Source organism: Argiope bruennichi, chromosome 8 (genome assembly GCF_947563725.1).
Source record: "Argiope bruennichi chromosome 8, qqArgBrue1.1, whole genome shotgun sequence".
Classification (NCBI taxonomy): Eukaryota; Metazoa; Arthropoda; class Arachnida; order Araneae; family Araneidae; genus Argiope; species Argiope bruennichi.
Genome location: NC_079158.1, coordinates 39,422,698 through 39,450,511, shown reverse-complemented (window position 1 = coordinate 39,450,511; position 27,814 = coordinate 39,422,698). Strand labels below are relative to the sequence as shown.

Genomic DNA, 27,814 nt, shown 5'->3' with positions numbered 1-27,814 from the left:
TGAGACATGTAGTGCTTGGGTAATTTCAGACATCTTTAAATCGTTTAAACGTATTAAAATATGTAACGAAGGACATTTTTTTCCCTTTGATGAATCGAAATAACATCTCGCAAGATTTAAAAAGATTAAAATTCCAATGAGGTCGACTTATTGCCAATGCAAGAATTTATTAGACCAAGGGTGAGTTATTTTATTTTTTTTATCTGTCGTGATTCTTGAAATGTTATTTTGTATTTATTTGCTAAATTTTTTACAATGTACTGTTTTAATTTACTGAACTTGAATTTTAATAATATATTTTAGAATATATAATTTATTTTTGTATTCTGCCATGCAAATATATTGAAAAGACTTGGAGATGTGATGATATTTAGTATTTTATTCCAATATGAATTACTTAAAAAAAAGGAAGTTGAAATGTGTTTATAAATTCAATGAGAGTGAATTTTCGTTTCTTTTCAAAGAAACTCTCATTCATTCTAGTTAAAATGTTTTTTAAATTTTTGAGTTAAGTGTTTGAAAGACTTCAGCTATTAATCAAAAGAAAGAAGTGAGCATTACAAATAAGGTTTTAAATTTAATTATTACTTATTGGTTAGATTTTTTTCCCTTCGAGTCTACTCTCGTTTTTTGAGTAATTCTATGCATTATGGATTCAATTCAGAATTAGAACTCATTGCAAATAGTTCATTGCCGGTCAATAAAATGGTGCCGGTTTCTTTTAATATGTTGTCTCTAAGTTTATAAATTAGCATTAATGCTATAAAATTAATTCTAGATTAATATAATATAACATAAATCTTTATAAAGACATTATAAACTTTGGCAGAAATCGCCTTTTTTTTTAAAGGAAAAAATGGTTTCTGTAGCAATTGAAAAAATAAATCATCTCACTTTTAAATGATCAGACGATTTTCGTACATTCAGATGCTGATATCGATTTGAAAAATAAAAACTAAGAATAAATTAATACAATCCAATTGATTTCTCTGAATAAATATAATCATAAGATTAATTTGTACATATTTTTTTGCTATTTTGAAAAAGATATTTACAATTATCAAATTAGTTTGCCAAGATTGTTACAAGGATTCGATAAATTATTACTACACTCATTGGTTCTGTCTTAATTAATTTTTTTATGCCATATTGAGATTTTTTCTGAATTGTTATATTCGAATTATCTGCTTGTACATATATTGTTTTTATTTGAAAATGAATTTGAGTGGTAATGATCGAAAATAATTCATTTTTAGTATGGTTTATTCTGCTACTTCGTTTTTGATATTTGTAAATTGAATTTGATAATCTTCTGAATTGCTGACAATTTTTATGCTTATCGACGGAAATCTATTGAAGGAACATTATAAAATTCCATTTGGAGTATGGAAAATAAAGAGCACCTAAAGGATGTTTTAATCTAATTGATAATAATTGAAATGTTTGACTTTTATTATTATTGGTTGGCGCATTTACTTCCTTGTGAAGCGTCATCCATTTATATCGAAAAACACAATGACGGTATAAACTGACTGATCCTTTGCGGAAGCCAAAGTGAATAAAACAGATGAAAGCGACATAATTTCTGTTTACTTTCATAAACTATCAAAATATGTTTAATTTAAATCTTTAGAATGGACTTATAATAAACGTCTGGTTTTACAAAATTTAGTAAATATTTTAAATGAAATATTTAAAAGATAAGGCCAAGGGTAACGCAAAAAGCGTTTCCATAAGCAATATTCAACTTAATCCTGAATTTCTTTACAATTATGTAATTTATTTAAATATTTAGAATAGGGGAGGGTATATGAGCATTGCGAAGGACTGATAACTATTAATTCTAGCTTATAAGTTATTGTTTAAAATCGAAATACCGAAAGCCGTTTAGGTGTATTTATACAACAAAGTGTATATTGGGCCTTCGCAGAGTAATATCGACTCTTCTTTTAATAAAATGACAATTTATATTTCAACAAATTCTTCGCTTAATACCATGCTCTAAAGATTTTTAATTTTGTTTTAACATTATGTGATAATCTACAAGATTTTATATATTTTTTAGTTTGTATATTATGAAAATATAATGAAATTCATAAAATTCTAGAAAAATTAACCATAAAAAGAAGTTAAATAAAGCCATAAAGTTTGATTTCCTTTCTTGCACTTATTTTATTTATTATGATAGATTGCAAGGGAAATCTTAAAACTTCAAACAAAATAACGTTTAAATTTATTTTACAAGACCTGTCAAACGAAATATAGCATAATATTTGTAATATATTAGCATAATGTTCCAGGATCAGTATATTATAAATAATCAATTATATTCCTTTATTAAAATCGTAATTTATTACATTATCTTGCATACATTTACAATTAAATTATTAAAAAAATATTTGGTTTTTAATAATTCCATGTACGCTGTAGTCCAAATATCTTATAATTTATATTTTTACAAACTTGTTTGAGAATTGCCTAATATTTTTTCAATCGACCTACTGCGTCACATTTCAGCCCGATAGTCCAAGACTGCTTGTCAAAATTCCATCTCTGGATTCAGATATGAAATTATATTTATGCAAAGAAATTTGTAGAATAGTAAATAAATTTAAGTTTACAATAAGTATATAAATGGAAGATATCATGAGCTTTTAATTTTCGAGGATAGCGAACGATTTAGATGATCATCAGAGATAAAATATGGTCCGCAATATTCAAAGAAATCCGCTAATAGATGCATCTCAAATCGCAGCCGATTTAGATCGATTGCAATATTGAAATGATCCCCCCCCGCCAAATGGTGAGAAATATCATTAACCTCTTCTCATACGTATGTCGGAGAAATTTTGAATGAGGTTGAGGAATTTTATGTCGGACACGTGAATCGAATTACTGAATTTTTAATTTTATGTTTGCAATCAAGCGAAAGTATTAAATATTTAAAAATAGAAAAATGACGTGGAAAAGTTTCAATATATCTCAAACCCCTTTTATTATGATGATGATGAGGATGGGGTGGTAGAGGAGGATTTGTCGTTTAATTAGGAAGTTAAGTAAATTTGTAAGTCATGGGGTTAATAAATCAGGTTACAACGAATGCGACTCGTGTACATCTTTGTAACAGAAAAAAAAAAAAAAATAAATGGCCTTGATTAAATAACAATACAGGCATTTTTTAAAGTCTATTTTTCCAGGAACATTTTCTTTTGAGCGATGGTTCAAAATTTAATATTCGTAGGTCAAATGGTCAGTTTATGGTCTGGAGAAAATAAAAACAATTGATGCCATCTATAAAATCATGTGGAATTGAAAAACAGATTTGGATGGCATGAGGGTTTATGGCTGCTGCTGGTGTCGACAATTTAGGTTTTATACATGTTTCTTGGCCTTTTAAAGCTAAACTTCTGAATCTATGCAGAATTTTCCTTTAGAACTACATTTACTTTAAAGCTAAATAACGGTCCAGGTACTTTAAAGACTTTTTAGGAACTGTTTCAGCCATTTTAAACAATAGCTTCATAGTCCACTCTAGTCTCTCGGTTTAAACTCCATCAAATATTTAGATTAAGAAATCGACCAGGAACTCAAATGAATACATTGAGAAGAAGGTTGGACTAAAAAGTGCTATTTAGAATATTTGGTATTGCATTTCACCTGAAACAATTAAAGATTATTGGAAATTCTTTCATATTTATTGAGAAAAGTAATAGTAGTCCAAGAATCATTAAATATAATTTAATTAACATAAAAAATCACTTTAAACCCGTTTCTTAATCTATCCATACTTGATTAAGTATGGGATTTTTCATATCCAATTTTTTTTCGTTCCCTTTTCTTTAAATTTATTTCGATGTTATCTTTATAATAATAAAATATACGTTGAATAAATTTAATTTTCACTTTCTTCACAATAGGCTTTGTGACAAATTTAGCTGTATTAACTTTCCGTTTGAAAGTAACACTGGGGCTATTTTAAGACGGAACTCGTAATTTCAAACAATGGTTAGACGACGACGACGATACTTGAGCTGACACCCGCTCTTCAAGCTTCTGCACCACACCAAAGGGAGGACATTTGACCCATGATTTGCATCAGATCTGCATACTCGATGCGGAATCGGGTTTCGTATCTAGAGCCCTACGGTCCCGCGATCGAGACCTTATCGTTTGGTCACCGCGGCCGTATGGATGACAAATAGATCTTTCATAACTGGGAACGGAAATTTTTATCTGTTTGTTAAGAATTCGTCTTCTCTGCAAGTCAAATTGCATGAAGCAAGACATTTATAAAGATTTTATTATTGAGCAACTTGCAACTCTGGCGGAACTTAAAATGTATATAGTTTTAAGTATTGAATTCATCAACTCTTTGCCACTCTATCTAGTAAAATTTTAGAGGCATTTATGCATAATTTAGTGCGGATTTAGTTCAAAATGAACTTAATTAGACAATTTTGTAAAATTTAAGATGTAATTTTTTTTTTCAAAAATGGTATCCAAAATCATCGGTGAGATATATCAAAATCACAAAATCAAATGAATTGGAAAAAAATGTAATGAAATTGCATTTTCTTAAATTTTTAGAGTGAATTTACTAGTGCTATAGTCTTATAGGTTTGCAGAAACTTTTGAATGTTTCTAAGTCCCTAGTACTCTAGCCCAAGAATATTTTAAAATCTTTTACAGTATCCCTAGTCCAGAATGGATACAAGAAAATTAAAGTGGCAAATGGTTTCTTCCGGGTTGAAAATACCTAATTCCTGCACCTGGAGAAGGGGGGGGGCTGCATGGGGGTTCCACAATCGGGAAAGCAAAAGTCAAAATCCTAGAAAACCATCTACCTAAGCTCAAGACCTCAGTCAGGGTACCTCTTCACCCACAAGGGCTATTTTTCCCCCTGAAGTACCACATTCTACCCGGAACTTATCTATGGACTTTGGGCAAAGCATATGCCTCATCACTAAAAAAAGCCGACATTGTGATGACTGGATACCTGAGAAAATGGCTGGACCTCCTGATCGACACACCCCGTCCTTTACTTTTATACTGCATTTCAGACGACGACCTGTGTATGCCACGTCTCCGTTGATCCGAAATGAGACTCCACCTTGACTGTTTAAACCATTTCATTGTTTTTTTAGCTTTTTTTGAGGGAGGGGAGTTGACCTTTTCTTTTAACCATTTTAATAAATCTGCCCCTGCTGGAGGGCTATCGAATATTTATAACAACGATTAATGAGGGAAAAAGTCTCTTTCTAGATGGTTTTAATCTTAATGCAAGTTATCTCGGTGGTTGATGTGGACCAGGTGGCTTTATGCCTCTGTTGATGGTAAATCACTCCAGGCATCATGTAAACCCACTGGCTAGCACATCTGGATCTCTAATGGGCCTTCCTTTATACAGAAAAGATTTTATCAATGATTAAGGCAAGTATTAATGCTTTAGCATCCGGACAAAGACGTCTAGAGGACCTCCCAACAAACTAAGAAACTGGTAGGTGGGGTGTACCATCCTAGACAACCATGTGGTACAGAAGCGTTTCCGAACTCATGGTTTAAGAGATAAGAGGTATGGTACTCTTGCAAATTATGTTCGCTGCTCCTTGAGTAAAAAAAGTTTCAAAGTAATTGAGGACATCTATCATCAGCCTTCTGGTATCCTTAAGGCTGACATAGTGGCATTTAAAAATGATTCACTAGTCCTCAACGCTCAGGTAATTGGGTACAGCGTGGATTTGGACACCACACTGAGTCAAAGTTACCAAATATAAAATGGGACCACTGGAACAGGCAGTGAAAGTTTAGGCAGGCGTTATGGATATCAAGGATATTCTCCATTAGAAGAGAGGCCATCAGGTCACCAGCGTCAATTAAAAAATTACTGTGGTTAGGTGTTGGCGTCTATAAGTCAGCAGAACACTCCACCTACTAATTTTGTAGCGCCACCAAGTGGTTAAATGATATAACTTTTAGTGTGTGTGTGTGTGTTGAGAATAAAGCAATGGAGATACAGTCCAAGAATTTAATTTATATGCGATTGAGTTTTCTAAAAACTGAGCTATCATGGGCCGAAACATGGTCCGTCGAGCCGGAGACGTCTATGCGTCTATTGAATAGTGATTCATTATTTGAAATGTGTGATTTATTAGTGGCGATATAAGTGGCATTATTAGTGGCATTATGATAGGGTCCTTTACAATGCAACCTCTTTTATGTATGGGCTTGCAAGAAGGTCCGACAAAGCAAAAATTGTAGACGTCATAATATTCTTTCAGAGATCTTCTGCAAGGGCACGAATGATTCTAAAATCGGAAACCAGCGTACCGTTTATAATAAAGGTATCCCAAAATTTATGCAAGATTTAAACTAAAAAAACAGTATTTTTTCCCCCTTTAAATTGCTATTTTTCTTATTTAGTCGTAAAATACACAGAATAGGATAATGTATGGAATAACACATAGGGCAAATGACCTCCACGGCTATGCTGGCACATAGGCAATCTTTTGTCGAATTTTTCCATGATTATCTTGCATAAATGGGGCTGAATTTCGTTGATGCAGCGTTGAATTTCGTCCTTCAATTCGCACGCGTTTGTGAGCTTGTTGGCATAGACCTTTGACTTCAAATAACCTCATAAAAAGAAAATCCAGTGGTGTTAAATCACACTATTATCATTATTTATGGTCTTTAAACTTATAACAAGCAGTATTGTCGGCTTTTCTGTAAAGATTCTGAGCCGGACTGTGTGGCCATCAGAGCGCGGTTCCTTTTCCGACCCTGTTGCTTGGACGATGTTGAAACCGCGTGTTCAAGGCAGACCTCTTTTGGAGTCTTTGGGAAATTGCAAAATGTTCTCAGGTGTGAATACCAGCGCTTGGAGGGAGCTGTCTTAAAAGTGCCACATCAAATGATCTAGATCTTGTTCTTTTGTCAGTTACAGGCCATGATATGCCAGGATACGTTGTATTTCGAGTAGGCCGGAGTATCCTCCTGTGGATTGAGGATCAAGCAAATGGAGCTTCAGTAAAAGGACCTGAACTGGTGGAGGAAGTTTAGGTCGTGTTACGTAATTGGATGTTGTATCGGAGAACCGAGCCCGAGTTTCCTCGTGACCTCCAGAAGCCATATAACAAATTATTTAAATGGCCGGGATTATCTTTTCCTTTTAATGGAATCCGTGGCCTTTCCTGGAAAATCCAGGCTAGCTCCCGATTAATAAAACGGATCTTTTTAAGGTCAACTTCGCCGCATTCTTTGCTAGCATTGGGGGGGGGGACTCCTGATCACTCTATATGCTTTTTGTTCTTACAGTATTCATGGCGTTAATGAACTCCATGGGATGTGCACGTTTCTGTTGGTCTTCCAAACCAGTTTTTGTCATAAAATCCCGAGTACATACGTCACACGAAAACACGGCGTGTCCACGGCGCTTGGATAAGCGGGGATCGGCGGAGACCGTGCAAAAGTTGGTGCCACCCTTTAATGGGGGCAGCCGTTATTCAAGGTTATAAAGTTAGAGCCAACTAAAAATCTCTTTTGTAGGGTTTAACAATGAAGTTAATATTGTCATGTTACATTTGAAAGCGCTCAGGAATTTTGAAGCATATTTCCAATTTTGTTTTTTGAGAATATTTTTTGACAGTAATATTTTGTGAATTAGGGTTTTTTTTTTTTTTTTTTTTTGCTTTTGGATTTTGAACAAAACTGATTTTGGTATTGAATTTTCCCTCTCCTAATATTTCGAATTTTAAATAACTCATTGCAGGTACAAGATTATATACAAAATAATTATTGAACCCTTTATCTAAAATTCAGTTCATATTGAATATCAGCAAATGAGTTCGATTTATTTTGTTGGGTTCAGTTTCTTATAATAAGAGGCATAATCAATTCTTTTCGATTGATTTAAAAAAGTGATAAGAAAATTATAGATGCATATTTTTCTTAAGGAAATAAAGAAGTTTGTTAATAATTTTAAAAACATTTATAGGGGAAACGTTGTTTGCCATATGTACAACTGTTTTTATTTATCATGATATTTAGATGAAATTAACTTTTGAAATTTAAACAAAAGCAAATTTGATTGATATTATATAATTCTTCGTTCCCAAAATATTTCACCAAATAAAGGATTGCAGCGAAAAAAAATGTTACTTTTTAAAATTGACTTAATAAAATTGGAAATCGTATGATATCAGTCACATATATATAAATTTCATTGACAAAAATTCAATCTTTTCGTATTTAAAAATTTAAATATAAAGATTAATCTCCAGTTAATGAAAAGCTTTTAGATTTTTAAGCACCCATATACGTAAATTTTTATTTTATATACAGTTTCGAAAACAAAAATAAGGCAAATTTTCTGCTAGTGACGTTCACTTCAAATATTTTCACAGTAAAATAAAATATGAACATAATACCTTTTATTATTGTTACGAAATATTTCAAGAAAGGAGAACACTGGTTTCAGGAATATGTTTCCAAGTATATTTGTTCTTTCCCCAGATGCGTTATCATACCAAATATTCCTGAATAGAAGGTCGCATAAAATGATTTTTTTGAATTGACATACACGATTATTAAATGAAAATACTTATAATGGTTACCAATTCTTTGAGCCATATCTTTCTTTGACAAAAGTATTGGAATTTTTTGTAAAAGAGAATACACACACTCCGGCAATTAGCTGCACGGAAATGCTCGAGATCAGTAAACAGAAGCTCCGTAATACTAGAGAATGGAGTGCTGTCGCTAATTTATATTAAAAGAGAGCCGTATTTTTCATCATAATCTAAAACCTGATGATAAGGCTGGTATAACGGTCGAAGCTACCAATTCTTTGAGCCATATATTTTTAACAGTAGTATTGGAATTTTTTGTATAAGAGAATACGGACACTCCGGCAATTAACTGCACGGAAATGCTCGAGTTTAGTAAACAGGAGCTCCGTAATACTGGAGAATGGAGTGCTGTCGCTAATTTATATTAAAATAGCCGTATTTTTCATCTAAAATCTGGTTATTAGGCTGGTATAACGGTCGAAGCTACCAATTCTTTGAGCCATATCTTTCTTTGACAGCAGTATTGGAATTTTTTTTTATAAGAGAATACGGACACTCCGGCAATTAACTGCACGGAAATGCTCGAGTTTAGTAAACAGGATCTCCGTAATACTGGAGAATGGAGTGCTGTCGCTAATTTATATTAAAATAGCCGTATTTTTCATCTAAAATCTGGTTATTTGGCTGGTATAACGGTCGAAGCGACCAATTCTTTGAGCCATATCTTTTTTTGACAGCAGTATTGGAATTTTTTTTATAAGAGAATACGGACACTCCGGCAATTAGCTGCACGGAAATGCTCGAGTTTAGTAAACAGGAGCTCCGTAATATTAGAGAATGGAGTGCGGTCGTTAATTTATATTAAGGGAGAATCGTATTTTTCATCTAAAATCTGGTTATTAGGCTGGTATAACGGTCGAAGCTACCAATTCTTTGAGCCATATCTTTTTTTGACAGCAGTATTGGAATTTTTTTTATAAGAGAATACGGACACTCCGGCAATTAGCTGCACGGAAATAATCGAGTTTAGTAAACAGGAGCTCCGTAATATTGGAGAATGGAGTGCGGTCGTTAATTTATATTAAGGGAGTCGTATTTTTCATCTAAAATCTGGTTATTAGGCTGGTATAACGGTCGAAGCTACCAATTCTTTGAGCCATATCTTTCTTTGACAGCAGTATTGGAATTTTTTTTATAAGAGAATACGGACACTCCGGCAATTAACTGCACGGAAATGCTCGAGTTTAGTAAACAGGAGCTCCGTAATACTGGAGAATGGAGTGCTGTCGCTAATTTATATTAAAATAGCCGTATTTTTCATCTAAAATCTGATTATTTGGCTGGTATAACGGTCGAAGCGACCAATTCTTTGAGCCATATCTTTTTTTGACAGCAGTATTGGAATTTTTTTTATAAGAGAATACGGACACTCCGGCAATTAGCTGCACGGAAATGCTCGAGTTTAGTAAACAGGAGCTCCGTAATATTAGAGAATGGAGTGCGGTCGTTAATTTATATTAAGGGAGAATCGTATTTTTCATCTAAAATCTGGTTATTAGGCTGGTATAACGGTCGAAGCTACCAATTCTTTGAGCCATATCTTTTTTTGACAGCAGTATTGGAATTTTTTTTATAAGAGAATACGGACACTCCGGCAATTAGCTGCACGGAAATAATCGAGTTTAGTAAACAGGAGCTCCGTAATATTGGAGAATGGAGTGCGGTCGTTAATTTATATTAAGGGAGAGTCGTATTTTTCATCTAAAATCTGGTTATTAGGCTGGTATAACGGTCGAAGCTACCAATTCTTTGAGCCATATCTTTTTTTGACAGCAGTATTGGAATTTTTTTTATAAGAGAATACGGACACTCCGGCAATTAGCTGCACGGAAATAATCGAGTTTAGTAAACAGGAGCTCCGTAATATTGGAGAATGGAGTGCGGTCGTTAATTTATATTAAGGGAGAGTCGTATTTTTCATCTAAAATCTGGTTATTAGGCTGGTATAACGGTCGAAGCTACCAATTCTTTGAGCCATATCTTTTTTTGACAGCAGTATTGGAATTTTTTTTATAAGAGAATACGGACACTCCGGCAATTAGCTGCACGGAAATAATCGAGTTTAGTAAACAGGAGCTCCGTAATATTGGAGAATGGAGTGCGGTCGTTAATTTATATTAAGGGAGAGCCGTATTTTTCATCTAAAATCTGGTTATTAGGCTGGTATAACGGTCGAAGTTACCAATTCTTTAAGCCATAATCTAAAATCTGGTTTTTTGGTTTGATTGATAATTTTATGGTGTGTGCCTTATATTTCCACTTTCTAATACTATTCAAAATGCAGCCTTGTCCTGTAAAGATGAGGTTACAAAACAAAAAAATTTTGGCACGCTTAGTGTCATATACTTAAGTTTTACAAAGAATAACGGATCTTTTGCTCTATTCATGATGCGATAATTTTTTTTAAAAAAAGGCCACGTATGGAAACTCTAAGAAAAAAAAAATGCAAAATGCTTTGTTGGCATGAATAATGAGCGAGTGCCAGTGCTGAAGCAATTCTTAGTTTGAATGCTTTAAAACTTTCTGAATAAGACATATTTTATTTAAATTGCCTGAATGCGATTTTGAGGATGCAGGCCTTGTAGGATTTCACATGCTGTGGTTTAAAAAAAGATTATTTGAGTTTTAAAAATATTGTGATTTTAATTGTACCGTTAAAATTCAGTTACTGCACCATCCAATGGAGGTTCAAGTGGAAATTCCCATGTTACATTACCATATACATAACTGGAAAACACTCGATTATTTTTTAACGAGAGAAGAATTTACCAAAAAAACTGTACTATATGTATTGAATCGAAAACCTTTATCAGAATTAGGTGGGATTTACATAATACTGCCTCACATTAAGAAAACTTCAAGATACTAACTGGAAATACAGCAAAATCACAATCCTCTGATAATCTTGTGGTGAATAGGGAACAATTGTTTTAGTATAATGGTTTAGTTACTGGACTGCTAACCACAAGGTCCCAGGTTCTATCCTAGCACATCGCTAAATTGGTGACCTCGGACAATGAACCTTCAACCTTCATACAGCTGTTGTGCTCCATCTACCCGCAACCAAAGTCGTCAGACTCGCTTGACACAGCAAAACCAAAGTCGTCAGACTCGCTTGACACAGCAAAACCAAAGTTGTCAGACTCGCTTGACGCAGCAACCACACACACTCGCCACTTAACTGGGTACAGGCCCATTAGACAACAGCTAATAACTAAATAGATCACCACTCAACATCCATATCGTTCGTCTCACTTCCGACTCACTGGAGGGAGAGTCTGTGGTGAATAGCATATAATCCTTCGGTCATCCCATACCACTAAAATCTATAGAAAGGATGCAAGAGTTCCAAAATTAGAAGAAAAGGTTCTTTAATTAAATTAGTCATTGTCACCACCATTCTTTCCTCGCATTTTTCTCTTTTTGAGAATCTGCAGTCCTAACACTTCACGATCATGCTATATGGTATGCACATCGCTTGGTTTAACATGCAGGGATTAGTATCGTGCACTGGTTACTGAATTCGAAAATCCGAAATGGCAAGTATGTTTCTTGCCAGTTTCGGATTTTTAAGGGTGGTTGAAAACTTTCAATATCACATCTAGCTTTTCTACTCCATATTATCTGTTTCAAATATGGTGCGATTTATCGTTTCTTAAAAAAAATTGGAAAAAACTGCCTTCTCAACCTGTGTTGCTCCATTGCCGTGCTGTATTGCACATTGCACAAAAAGTTCTTTTTTGGTATAATTCTGAAATGTTCTTATTTTATTATGATTCTTGATCTCTCCTCCTCCTTTCATATATCACGAGGAGAGCAAAAAATTTTATAAATTCTTAATTATTCTTCTCGGCAGAATTTAGCATTGCTTTTTTGTTTAGAGACGATTCTTGAGATATGCAAGTATTTTATTTCATATGGCTGTTCCATGTGGCTTTTCATGAGTCGAACATCGTATGCATCTTGTTAAATTTTTGTCTCATTGTTTCGCATCACGTGACAAAGGAATGCCTTTCAAAAGGTGGATTGAATTCAATTGAGTGAATTTGGTTGTTTGATGTCGGAAAGGAGTATAAAACAATTCCAATGATCAATGACTAGAGGCATATGAGCTGTTGAACTTAAACATGAGACTAGTCCTGACAGTGTCAGGAGATGGAGCTCCAAATAAAAAGCAATGAACATATATTTATAGAATAGGGAACTATAATCTTCAGAAGGAAGTGTTGGAATACTTATTTTATTATTAAGTTCCAGGAGTTAAGAGTTTGGAATGAGCTATTAAGACTAACATAAGGCGAACATTGAGATACTCTACCCAATTGAGACAATGAAGAGAGAGGGAATTCAGCACTGGGATAAACTGTCTCGTGGCCGTCTAAAAATTTTGGAGGTTTTTCATGAGGAAATTTGACAAATGGCGAACAGATATTTCTAATTATTTGTAAGTAATGTGTAGTTGTGCAGCGCTTTTCAATTAAAAATGGCTGTAAATATTTATTTTAACAATGTTAGGCTGACATACTATTTGTAAATTGCAACATGCACAAAAAATGCATCTTCTTGCACCATGCACTTTCTTGTAGACTTTCAAAACGTCTACAAGAAAGAACTTTAACAATTACTTTTTAGATAGTAGGCACTAAGAGGTTTGCAGAACTTGGGCATTTTTTTAATCAAAAATTTATTAATATTTCGACGCGATTCTTCGATAATTTCGAACAAAAACTGGCCCAACATAAAAATTCTGAAAAGCCTGTCGGTGATATTACTTATATTAATTTTTTACGGTCTTTCATATTTAAAATGTAACGAATTAAAAAAATAATTCAAAGTACATTTGCAACAATAATTTTCATTGTTTCAGTTACTTGATTGTTTTCTAACTTCAGTTCTCTTCAGCCTTTTTCAATAAAATCTCCGTTGTGGATTTTCTTTGATAAACATGAATGACATTCTTTGAAATTTCCTTCTTGATTGAAAAGGACAAATGCTGAAATAAAGCTCCATCGTTTCCAAATTCACAAGAGAAAATAAGCTTCGGATTTCAGGGGTTATAAAACAAATTTAAAAATGACTTCTTTGAATATATATTTTTCTATTTTCGTTTTAAAAAGCATTTCGAACAATAATGCAAGTAATTTTAAGTATATATATCGCTCATCTTGTATTATATTTGTAAGATATTTTTTATTTGCCGATTTAGAAAATCATTGATCTTGTCTGGCATCTAATAATCGCAATACTTCATGCAAAATTTGCATAATCCAAATTCTCAACTCTTCGATTGCACCCAAGTCTCGGAGAATGCCGATACTTCAGGAAATTCGGCTCCTTCAAATAATAGCAGTACGATAAAGTATCTTCCTGAATTTGAACATCAATGCATGAAGTGTTGCAGCCGCTAAAGAATATACTGCAATTTTCTCAATGGGTCGCACTAAATTTCTCAGTATTTACCGCTCGCATTTAAATCCAATCTTTTCTCTGAAATAAGATACAAAATTTGAGTATTCTTAAAAATCCATTTTTCAGCAGTCTAATACACTTCACCTACTTACTTTCTTGTGTACACATTGTGCCATTCATCAAATATCTCAATAAAGCATCCTGTTACAGGCCAATATCTAACATTGTGGATGCATATCTATAGGATTGCTTCAAGTGAGTGCATAATAATCATTACAGCTACCTTCCAGGGTAAAGTTGTATAGATTTTTCAACTACAATGTAAAAGCCAGATACTTTGAATTCTGGCTTTTACATGATAATCTTTTGCTATGTGAATATATGTCGAAACTGTTCACTCTTATTTGTCTTCAAAATATGGCATCTCTTGCATTGTCACAATAAATATTCCGTACCAGATATTAACAGGGAATTACATACCTAATGCACTGTGCATGATACAAGGATTAAAGAAACAAATATAGCAGCTTTGGTAAAATGCGTAGTGGTAACTCCTTGTCATATTGGCCCATAGATAACAATGAGGAAAAAAACTGCATTCTTTTTATCGATTGCAAAATATAATTTACGGGGGACAAAAGGGATGATTCTAGGATTAAATTGTATGTTTTTCATCATGCTCTGAATTCTGGCTTTTCTAGAATTTTATGCTAAGTCAATACACATTGAAACTGTTTACGCGTTTGTCTTCAAAACATGGCAACGTTTACAAGCGTACATTGTCAAAATAAACATTTCGTACCAGTATTAACAAGGAATAAGCATAATGCACTGTGCATGATACAAGGATTAAAGAAACAAATATAGCAGTATTGGTAATATATGCAGGGAAGTTTTTTGTCATGTTAGTCCATAGATAACAATGAGGAAAAACTGCATTCTTTTTTATCGACTGTAAAATACGTATTGAATTGAGAAATTGTACCATAATTAGTCCAGAGATGTATATATTTTCACGGCAACAGCTTAAAAATTGAACAGGTAAAGTCAATTTGCGACATAGTATAAATAGCTAAAAATTTGGTAACTGCTTTTAAGCTATCCATTTTGGAATTGATTTAAAATTTGTTTAAAATGAAGTATTATGAATATCATAATCTATGTTGAATATTTATTTTACGACAGAAGTAAAAAGAACTTCTATAAAAAATATATTCAAATAATACTGTTTAAGAAATTTTACCCGGATGGAGATTCAACAAAATTCGGTGAAAACATGGTAGATGCTTCTTGAATTATGAGACATATAAATATAAAATGATTCTATTTTAACAAAGTTTTCGAAAAACCTTCTCTGAAATTAAAGACAAAAGCTAAAACATTTTAAGCCTTAGAGATAATCAAATCTTCTAAATTACATCTAAATCTTCAGTAGAATTGTTGGTACTAATATGCATCAAATTAAAATTATTTTAATTTGAGAGATGGCAGTATCTTCATTAAACCTTCAGTGTTAGGAAAACACGATTTTTCTTTCGCAGCAATATATTTTTTGATCACTTTACATAAATATTTAATCATAAAATCTACAACAATTAATACTTTTATTTTTACATGTCATGAAGAACTCACTTAAATCTTCAAATGTAGAATCTAATCTTCAAAACAACAAGAAGTAATTTCATCTACGAAACATGACTCGAATGCAAGAAAAAAGGCGTCCCGAAGTTTTCGACCCAATGAGCTTCTAATCAATATCTTCAATTTATCGTGTCAAATAAGTTCTTTGCCATATCTTCGCTTATTCTAAGTACGCTTGGTCGTGTGTATTCCAATTAATATATAGAGAGAACGGGAAATGTACAAGGGAATATATAGCTGGAAATATAGATTCTAACAAATTGGTTGGGGTCAAACTCCTTTATTCTGTACCCTCAGATAATCAATTCTCGGTGCCGTTTCTGATTGGTTAAATGAGATGTGCAACTAGAACTGACTAGCAAAAAATATGAAATTTTCTGAAAGGGACAGAGAAATTGTTTTGGAAAATTAGTGAATGTTTTTTCAGTTCCATAAAACTCTAGAACAATTTTTTTCTATCCAAATAAAATATTTATAATATTTACTAAATTCAAAATGTATTCCAGCATTTCTCAACCTCCTTAGATGAAAAATTTTGGGTTCCATGAATGCATTGGTATCTTTCTAGAGATGAAACAAAGAAAGGCTACATATCTGGCTGGTAAATGATTCGAGAGAAGTGAGCTGCGAGACCTAGGAATGGAGCTCGTAGTAAGGAGTTTGGACTATAACCTTTTAGAGATGGTATCGAAGGCCTAATTATCGAATTATTTATATCCTAAGGGTTTTCAAGGGAGAGATTGATAATCCCATACCATAAACATTTCACCAAGAAATAAAAATTAAATTGACTATCGGAAACCTTGACACCACATAACGACTTTTGTCTCGCATAGTGATAGAATCAAACCTTCGGTTCCAAGAGGTCGGTACAGGCCTCTATAGCATACTCAGAAACTCGGCCTGTTTAGGTGGGTACGAATGTCCCAATCGGGAGGTTTCCAAAGGTCTTCATTCCTTTCAAGTTTATTCTGTCCTTCACTTTGTTTACCACTGGATTCTTTCATCCTTTGTCGGCAAGTGAGGGAGATCTCCACGAGAAGCTACTACTGCGCTGTTTACTTTCTATCTCTCGTGAATGTGAGGTATTTTGTAGGGTTTGCACAGCACAAGTTCTCGTGAGCGACAGATCAAACATTTCATTACCAATAATGCTATATCTACGGAATAATGAAGGCAACTTATTCCCAGAACCCTCGCGTATCTAACAGTTTAGATCTCGCCATATGTTCCCCAGTGCTTTTGCTGTTGCTAAATTTTACAGTTGGAAATGATTTGCATGAGTCACCCTTTTCCTATAATATCCCATGCTGATGGGGGAGGGGGTATGATTCAAGGTCAACCTCGTTTCCCATTTCTGCATACGAATTGGGCTGATTTCTCATAAATGACCAAAATTACTGAAAGTATGATTAACACAGCAGACATCTCGACAGCAGTACAGCTTGTACTCGATTGTATTATGAAAGCAGGAAATAAAAGTGTCCCCAAAAGCTCACCACATCTACGGAAATTCCGCAGACCATGGTGGAACAAGGTTTGTCACTACAGTTATAGGAAACGGAAACAAACGGCTTTGGAACAGATTTCGTAGATACCCGACAACGGAAAATCTTGTTGCATTTAAGTGAGCCAAAGCTTATGCTCGCTGCATTCGCCGACGTAGTCAGAGGGAATCCTGGCTTAAATATGTTTTATACATCACGTACTCTACCTTTTAGCAAATTACTATGGAGGAAAGTGAAGGAAGGTAATGGAATCTATTCTGAATTTTCATTTCCTGTGTTGAAATCGGGAAATGTTATTCCTCGCCTATAGAAATTGCTAATGTTTTCGGGCGAGCATTTGAAAAAGTTTCAGCTATTGATTCGTTGAGTCCCAAATTTCTAGTGACTAAAAATCGAGCGAAAGAAATTTTTAAATTTTACTGCACGCAGATTTCTTGCATATAATAGCGCTTTTAAGTTGCTTGAGCTTGAGAAAGCCTTGTCTCAAGCACATGAAACTAGGCCTGGTCGTGATGGAATCACTTGCATTATGCTTCGCCATTTAGATGCGGTTTCTCTTTCCAATTTAAAACTTTTAAATTGAATCTGGTCTGAGTCAATTCCCGTCACAATGGCAACAGGCAATGATTCCAATCCTTAAGCCAGGAAAGGGTCTAGTCAGCCCTTTGAACTACAGGCAAATCGCTCTAACGAGTTGTATATGCAAGAAGCTCGAGCGTATGGTCAATGCCCGCTTATTGTTTGAGTTAGAGAAACGGATGAATCTCGCCGTCGCAGAGGGACTTTTGACGAGGACGCTAAACATTTCATAAATACTTCTGGAGACAATTTCGTAATGCCTTTGCTCGCAGAAATCATCTTGTTTTCATCTTCGACATTGAAAAGGCTTACGATCGCACGTGGCATTACGGTATTCTTCAACACTTTTAAATTTGGATTTTAGAGGAAATCTCCCTGTTTTTATTCAAAACTTTTTGACTACTTGAATTTTTCGTGTACGTATCGGTAATTTTTATTCTGATACTTTTATCCAAGCCGAGGGTATTCTACAAGGAAGTGTTCTCAGTGTTATGCTTTTTACCACTCACTTTAGCGAAATTCGATTCCAAATTCCATCTTTTTAAGGGACATTATATGTTGACGATTTGCAGATTTTTATTCAATGCTGTAACATGCACTTGATTGAGCGGCAATTGCAGAATGCAGTATACAAACTAGTCTCCTGGTGTGAAAGAAATGGATACTCTTTCCACAGAAAAGAGTTGTTGCGTACATTTTTTGCCGGAAGCTCGATCTGCATCCTGACCCTATAATTAGCATTCAAGGAAACGCCAATACTGTTGATGACGACGTACGATTTTTGGGAGTTATTTTTGATAGAAGACTCGCTTTCCTTCCACATATTCTACATTTGCAGAAGTGTGAACAATACTTCTCGGAGTGCCGATCGTCTATCCCTTCTCCGAATATACCAAGACGTTTTTTTTATCCCGTATTGGTTACGGTTGCATGGTGTATAGTTCTGCACAGCCTTCTGTTTTCAGCAGGCTTAATATGGGGCATCATTCTTCCCTGAGAATTTCCTCTGGTGCTTTCAGCACGTCACCTGTAGTAAGCCTGTGTGTCATCTGCAATCAAATGCCTTTAAATCTGCAACATCGGAAATTAATTGCACAATATTTCCAAATGTAGTCGATTCCGAAACGCCCTGTTAGTCATTTGTCTCTTCCAGCTGGTCTTCGGAGACTATATGATGCATGCGCCTCTCACATTCTTCCCTTTAATGAGAGTTAAAATTCTGCTGCATGATTCGGGACTTCATGATGCTTCAATTCAACTATAAATTACTTTTATTTCCCACCTTGGGATACTCCAAATTTTTCATTCTTGAACCCGTTTGCGGGATTTGATAAATCCACAACATCCATTATCTTTCAGCAGCTCTTTAAAGATCATCGCAGCCGGTATAATCGTACACAGAAGTATTCACTGATGGATCAATATCTAATAATTATGTTGGTAGCGGAATTGTTTTAACTACTCAGACATATAACTACAGTTTTCCCACATTCTCTGTTTTGACTGCTAAACTGGTTACAATAATATACGCTCTTAAAGAAATTTCGACTTCTTGTACACGCACCTTTTGTATCTACACTGACAGTAAGAGTGCTTTGGAAACTTTCCAGTTTCAATAATCTTATGCATCCGGTTGCTTTGGAAATTATGGTCCCAGCAGAATAAAATTTTGAAACAAAGGGTTCTATATTTGATTCTGCTGGGTTCCGAACCATGTCGGAATACCTGGAAATGACATGGCAGATGCTGCAGCAAAATCGGCAGTCATTTTTCATCAGCAAGCGCTTCCGCATTGGAGACGCAAACACATGTTTTTCTCGGCAAATTGTGGCAACGATCGTGGGAGCAGCAGATTTCCAATAAGCTGCATTATCTCCAATGATTCGCTTTTGGCCTACCATCCCAGTGCGTGGGCTTGATGTAAAATTAACTCTGCTCCGTATTGGTCATACCCGCTTCAGCCATAAACACCTTTTATTTGGGGAACCGTCCAACATGTACGATATGAAATACAGTTTTAAGTGTACGTCATGTTTTAATTGATTGCCCTGTTTTAAATAATCGTAGGTTACGCTTTTTTAATGGTTTCCATAGACATGCGTGAACTAGTGGGTAACATTCCTGATCCTAATATTTTTACAAACTATTGGTTTGTTGAATTTTAATTCGGTTTTTTATCCATTTCAAAAATGCTTTTCATATCTCTGCAATTAATGCACTTTAACTTTTTTCTTGAATGTTTTTCAAGTGCCGTTTTAATGCATTTGCTTATTTTTTGTACTTTTACCTCATTTAAAGAATTTTAATATCATTGAGTTTCATTTTTACCATTTGATTAACGCATCATTACCAGATCTGGCTTTTGTGCCAAAAAACTTAACCAACCAACCATCTTGAGGGGAATTAATGTTTCGAGGAAGAAATAACTGAAAAAAAAACATGCATTATCCTTTTTTTTTTCTCTTTATATAAATGGCTCGTTGATAGAAAACATATCGTTTTGATTTTTCATTCCCCGTAAGTTCTCGAGCCTATTACGTCAGGACAGATGAACACTTGTTAGACATTATATATAGAATTTCATGAGATTTTAAATGTCAGAGAATTGGCCATACTAAGTCTTCTGCTGCAGTATACTTGCACTTGTTGTGTGGAAGTAAACCACGAGTTCTCAGTGCACATCTTCTAAAATTTGTGTTAACTGCAAATAAATGCATTTCTTCTATTCCTGGCCATACACTTCACACAATTTGAAAAATTCGTAATCAAAACATTTAAGAACCTAATTTCATATCTTGAAGATAAGCGTATTGTTAAAACTTGCTTTAATGACAACTGGAACTAGTTATTCACCTGCCGTAAAAAAAAGCGATTTTCCGGAAAAGGTCTGTCAAAATTGACAACAGATATTAACTCAAACTTTGATACCGCTAAATATAGTTTTACTGTTCACTTAGTTTCTCATATAAAGAAATGATTCCCATCAGTCTCTAAAATGCAGCAGAAAAAAATGTTATCGATCTGTTAATTTCTCTTCTAAACTGAAAAGAGAAGAAAGCCTGAAGCTGCTTAGCAAGATCTTAATGATTTTCAAAAATAAATAAATAAATTTAAAAAAACAAAAAACAAATCCAACCAGAAACAATAGTAAATGATGGTAAACAGTTTAAATCATGGATGAAAGTTTTCGCCAAAATGTTAAGAGGTTTATGAGAAAGTTTAACCTCGGTTAAATTCCGCCATGTAAAGTTTCAACAGTACAAGATAAGACACCGCTTCTGCATCGGCAGATAAACTGCGTTCTTCCTTCCTTTTGACAGTGAATCCATGCCTATAAATTAACAAAACATTAACACGCTGAAATGAATGCCTCACTAATTTCACATGGCTTGCCCGTCTGGCCAACATGAATTTCTCGGTATGCGTTAAATATTCTGATGTAATATTAATTGTAACAGGCAGGTTAATTTGTGCAATCATTCGTAATGCATTTATTTTACTCAGGTTGCCGATGACCCCCCCCCATGGCGCTGAAAAGGAATCCTTTGTTATGCATTTATGTTCTATATGGCCTTAATTTTTTCACAAAGTTTTAGTAAAGATAATGATATTGATATGATTTCGATCTTCTTGCAGCTTGTGTACCTTTGGTCTCGTCTTCTTTAGGTAGGCACAGGTAGCTTAAGTCCTGAGATTCCCAGGGATCTTTGTCCCTTCAAACTTATCCTCCTTTTTGTCTTCTGCATTTCGCTTGTTTCTTTTACTCTCCCTATTCCGGCAACCGAGAAACTTCACCATTAAAACCTACTTCCCCTCCGCTTATTTCTTCTCATGCTCAAAATCCCATCAGAAACCTGGAGATCCATAAGGAAGGTAGTACTCTATGGCCACCGGTATATCATTTCGACTTATAATTAGACATCAAAGAGGTTTTAGTTTACTAGGGATCAAGAAATGGGGTCACTTTCTTGGGCTTAGCGTAAAGAGTGGTTCACTATTCCTACAAGTGATCCCGATCATATAAGCACCAAAGTTGGGAATGGCCGGAGCCCGGTGACTGCCTTCCCTCATCCGTAAAGATGATGCCGGCGGGTCTTGTGATATCATATGGCATGCACAAATCTTCCTTCAGCATACATAATAAACAGTCAACCTTTGACACATATTTTATATTTAAGTGATTATTTGACAAAAATTAATCTTTCAATTTTGGTCCTTTTTCTTGTGGGGTAAAAAAGCTATCTTGGCGATAGTGGAAGTCTTGTAAATCCGTAAAAAGCTTTCTGGTAGAAATTAATTCTAGGAAATTCAACAAATAATAAAATTAAAAATATTACTCACAATACCCAATTATTGTTCTTCCACGTTTATCTTTAAATTATTATTCAAAGGATGTTATGGGTATTGTAAAATGCACCTTTTGAAATAATATCAAACGAGTTACAGGGACTAGGTGTCGCATAACCATTCGGCGGGATGGATAACTTCTCAATTTAAAACATCGCATCTACATTCCATTCCTCTAAATTGTCAGAATTTATTCCTCGGAATAAAATTACCAGTGAAATAAATATATTAGATATCCCCTGAAATGTTTACAGTATTAACGCATTGGCTACTCAAAAATCAATTACCATGAGGACCGTCGCATGCACCCCTGTGTTGAGAATAGCCATGGCAGCCAGCAGTATACCGTGCAAGAAAAGTACATGAACTGCGATGACCCCGGTCGTTAGCTTTTTTTCCCCTGCACTTGTAAATAGTGTGCCTTTGAGAAAAAAATTATAGCACTAAAAATCAAAGGAGTTCGAAATGTGTTGCGAAAATCTGAACTCAAATATGTTTCTTCAAAATAAATATCTTAATCGGTGTTCTTTCTCTTGGAATTGCCTGGGCATTTAATGCAAATTATTTGGTAACAAGAATGCTTTTTAATAACTTTCATCCGGTTTGAATTAATGTCCAAGAAATCTTCTTAACGTTTGACATCCCATTAAAATAATACTGTTACTATTATATGCGAAACGATGCAGACACTCAACATCATAATGATTGGATATTAGAACTGTAGGCACGTTGTATTTTTGCTTCTATTATATTCTGTTTTTCTTCTATATATTCTTCTAGAACTCATCTCATTTTACATGTTTCTTTAGAAATATGTTGTAAAAGTTCACACACGAACCTTGGTCACAGTCAGTTGAAGTTGAATTCCATTGAATTATATAAATTACATGAAATTATAACCAAGATTTTTTTGTGCCATCACGATTTTAAGTAGAATTTGCTAATTACTAGAACTGTTACTTCACTGCAAGTTTAACTTCTGAGTTGCATGGGTTGTATTTTTTTCTCACAGAACCAAAACGTTGTGCCGGCAAATTCATTTAAAACTAGATCAGAATACTTTCTTATTGTCTCCCCCCCTCTCCGCTTTCTACATCTCTAGTTGGTACGTTGCACTGAAAAAAATAACAGTTAAACAGTGAAAAAAAAAATAAAATTTCCTTAATTGTGAGGAATAAAATTTGTTTAAGAACTCCATGTCTGTTTCTTCAAAAAATATTTTACATATGTACTTGAGTAATAATAATTATCTAAAGATGCTTAATTATATGCAAATGGGGAAGTAGATTCTGATTTAAAAGTTAACTTCTCAAATTCCAAATAAGTTTTGCGCATATTTAACAGCCATATTTGAAATAATTCGGTGGTGTGGTCTAGGCTTTGGAGTGGAAGTTTCCAGTTCCAAACCAGATTCCAACAAAAAACTGCTGCATAAGCAGGTCTAATTCCCATAAAATCCGTTGTCTTCCTCTGAAGTGGTGCGGAGGTTTAGATCGGTTTAGATGTCGTTCCGGATATTTGATCACAGTTTAAAATTGAATTTGTCTTAAAATAACCATGTAACTTTAAACTTGAAATGAATTCAGAAACTAGTATTTAAAACGCTGATGGGTTTTAAAATCCAGTTTAAATTAAAATAGTAATTAAGTTTATAGATTTTATGCATTTATGAATGTCTATCGATTAAACGTTCTGTCAACAAAATGTTGTGCGCCTATGATTTTCAAGAAATGAATTATTCTACTAAATGCTACTCGTTATTTATCAACAGACATGCATTTGTATTAGAAATTTCTGTATATATTGTGCTCATAGGATTGCTAAAAATATTTAAAAATTCAATCCTTAATACTGCTTTTTTTTTCTTTTTCATATCCTGAACTTGATGACTCCTTTGCCCTAGAGACTTTTCTCGGGATGTTTCTCTACCTTTAAGAAAGCTGTGAGCATGAAGATGGACCATGATATCGTATTTGCAACCATAAGAGATTACAGCCTAACTGAAAGCTACATGCAAAAATCTAATCGACTAAGTCTACACACATCGCGAGGAAACTTGTATTAAAGATCCAGTACATCTTCCCAAGTGAAATTAAACTGCTGCAAACGGATATGATTGAAGGAAAAAGAAGTTAATCGGCCTTCAATTCTTAATATGATGCTCTGAACTGGAAAACGTATCAACTAATTTGCTGCTTTTTTCTTTGTATTCCACGTAGCCCACAGATGCCCATCAATAAAATAAAATTATCAATTCTTCTGTATTGTTTGTGGGTCTTCCTTTTTTAAGAACTTGTAAAATATTTAAATCTGAAACGAAATATTGTGTATTCCCCTGAAATAACCAAATATTCATTTTGCTTATATATATTTTTAATTTTTCAACTTCTGAAATCTTCGTGTATATGCAGGTATTATCTACCTTTGACAACTCTATTCGATTCAGAGTTGAATTTTAATACGAACTTTGTTTTAGAGACCGCAAAGACTCATTTGATTGTAAAGTTTTGATACTCAAAGCTGGCCTGTAACCGATTAAATCGATTATTCTTAATTGCGTACCTTGCGACAGTGCAATCTGTTTCTCTGCAGTAACTGAGGGCCCCATCAGAAGACTAAAAATTTCTAAGAATACCATCTTTTTTTCTTTTCCTTCGCTCGAAATCTTCAAAATTTTAAAAATTTTGAACAACCACACATAGGATAAATTAATATATCCAATCTTTTTATAGCCTGATATGGGTGTTCGCTGGATTAGTCTTCTAGATAATTTTTTTTCCCGAATGAAATTTGTTTTCGCTTTATTATAAAGTCAAAATTCTGTATAGACAGATTACACTGAAAATAAAACGAAGTTTTTTAGTTCCATTTTTAAAAGATAATAAAAAAAATGATAGAAATATGTCAAATTTTTTTCAGTTGGCATTTTTTTTAAAACATTTGGCGTTTTTTTTATTCACTCCAATTTGTAAAGAAGAGTGCAAAAAACCTTACGATGCAAGTTTATTAATTAGCCGCCCTAATTTCCAGTATTGTCTAAATGGACCCCGCAGGTGTTAACACTTGTCCTGCGGTGCCAACAAATGTAATTGCCTTATCGTGCTTTTGTTAATAAAATTTACTGCAGTCTCCATAATTATATAAGTTAAATTGCATGGCAAATATCTCTTATTATTAATTCTATGCATGACAGTTGTTATTTATTTTCTTTCTAACTGCATGCCTCCCTGACGTTAGTGTTTTAACTCGCTGAATTTAAAAATTTTCATTTCAACAATATAAGTGAAAGTTTTTTTTTGTGCCAATCGCCATTAGTGATCTGCTGAATATAGTCGCGAAATATTTTAATCAAATTAATAACTTATTCTTAATGGCTTCCTCTGCAGAAAATTTTTGATTTCAAATTTTGAGACATACAGCTCGTATTATTTAAGAAAATGTGCACCGCTATGTTAATCATAACATGCGCCAATCCAATTTAGTCATTTCACCTAAAACTTTAATTTTCAAAGAGACTTTAATTAAGAACTAAATTTTAATTTTAAAAGGGAAATGAAGGATTCAACTTCAGTAGCCCTAACTTGTGTATAATGGAGGAAATATTCAGAAAAGATTCTGTATTAATGATAAAGATGAATGTGTATGTTGGCGCTCTACAGGCTGGACCGTTTCACCTGTAGCGACTAAATTTGGCTCTTATAATTCTTAGAAAGTTAGGAATGTGCATTTCGTAACGATATTTTTTGAAATTTTAATTTAAAAATGCTGAAGTTTGATGTTTTCCACAATAACTTCCGAAAACTGTTTCACATGGATAATTCTTACGCCACTTCAAAATTAAAAAAAAAAAATCCTTTTACTGCTAGCATTTTAAAATTCGTGTAAATTTTCCCCATTTTTTGTCATTTTTTTGAAAATATTTCTTTAGTAGGCGGAGTAGACTAAATTGTTTTTCTGAAATTCAAACCATTTTCATTGTTTTATCAAATATTTAATTCGCAATATTTTTTAAAATTATTTAAAGGTAAAGAAGGATTTTATTTAATATCTGTTAATTTATAGGATGAATCAACAAGTGACCAGCCTATAAGTTAACACATTTTGACATTTCTGATGCTCCATTGCCATCAACTGTTAACAGTCCTGCACCTTGTGAACCCAAAAGAAGTGGCTCAACTGAAAGGATGCAACATAAGAATACATTAAGTGATTCAATAAAGGATGACAAACTGCCGGCTTTAACCACACAAACACGTTGTGGAAGAAAAATAAAACGACCTGTGCGTTTTGCAGACAATGCCTAAAATGTTGTTCTAGTGCATTATATTCATATTAAATTTAAATGTCATTTTCAATTTTTTTTTCTAATTAGCGTAACTTCGTTACTGGCAAGGGAGTGATGTAGGAACAGGTTGTGAGTAACACATCATCGCAAGTTATTGTGGTTCACACGTAACTAAATATTATAAATAATTATTAATGTTTTGTATTTGTTTAATTGTTATAATTGTTCATGTTTGTTTTTGAAGTAATTGCATCAAAAATATTTTATATATTTTTGTGTTAAATGAAACTATTTTTCTGCTGTTGCATCTGGCAACGAGATTTATACTGTAAAAATAAATAGAACGAGTGAGATGCTCGCCGTTGCTTGAATTTGACGTAGTTTGTGTTTTGATTTAAATTTCTTTAAAACACTTTCAATCGTTGGTCGTAATATCCTGAAATAAGAAATGTTTATTTTATGTATCGAGCGTTTACAATCTGCACTTTAAAACGCGGAGTCATACGCCGATAAAGTGGTGACCCGGAAACAGAACTGTAATGGCGACCAGCGAAAAAGATGAACCGAAACTAAGTGCAGCGGATACTGCATATAATGGTGAAGTAGCCAAGGTTAGCGTAAAATCAACCGCTTACAACTTGAACGCAGTCGTTCAAGGAGCAGAGCTGCTAATCAAAACAATCGGGGTCGCAGCACGTCTCGTAAACGATTTAATCCTGCTGGCAAGTACTGTTTTTTTCATTATAAATTTGGAGCAAAATGTTATCCTAATAAATGTAAACAACCTTGTGAATGGAAAAATGCAAATTCGGAAAACTAGCATCAGCAGCAGACTTAACGGCGAGTTCTGCTGCGGAAGTAAATCAGGATTGCCGTAAATACCGTCTATTTGTCTTTGACAAAACAACGGGTTTGCGTTTTCTTGTGGACAGTGGAGCTGATGTTAGCATTATTCCCAATACCACAAAACAAATTTCAACTAGTGACTATAAATTATATGCTGCAAATGGAACTGAAATTGAAACATATGGAACGAAAGTATTGACCCTTGATTTGGGATTACGTCGTGAATTCCAATGGCCTTTTGTCATAGCAAATATAAAAAAAGCCAATTTTAGTAGCAGATTTCCTAAATCGTTTCCATTTGTTAGTTGACGTTAGGAATAAAACATTAATTGATGGAATAACTAACCTCTCAACTCAAGGTAAAGTTGCACCTGCCTTAAACGTCAGTGTAAATACAATGTACAGTGCCTGTAAATATTCAGATTTATTGTATTTGTACCCATCTATTACAAAACCTAATTTTATTTCTGATGTAAAGCATACCGTAAAGCACCACATCGAAACTAGGGGACCACCAGTATATTCTAAAGCAAGGCGATTAGATCCGAAGAAATTAGAAACTGCTAAACAGG

The 27,814-nt window shown here is 34.0% G+C and overlaps 1 long non-coding RNA gene across 1 annotated transcript; it reads left to right on the top strand.

Annotated features, from left to right (window-relative positions):
• On the top strand, window positions 1-24,375 carry LOC129981469 (uncharacterized). Its single transcript, XR_008785317.1, has 2 exons — window positions 1-180; window positions 24,015-24,375. It is a non-coding gene; the product is annotated as an uncharacterized LOC129981469 (long non-coding RNA).
• The last annotated feature ends 3,439 nt before the right edge of the window (window positions 24,376-27,814 follow it).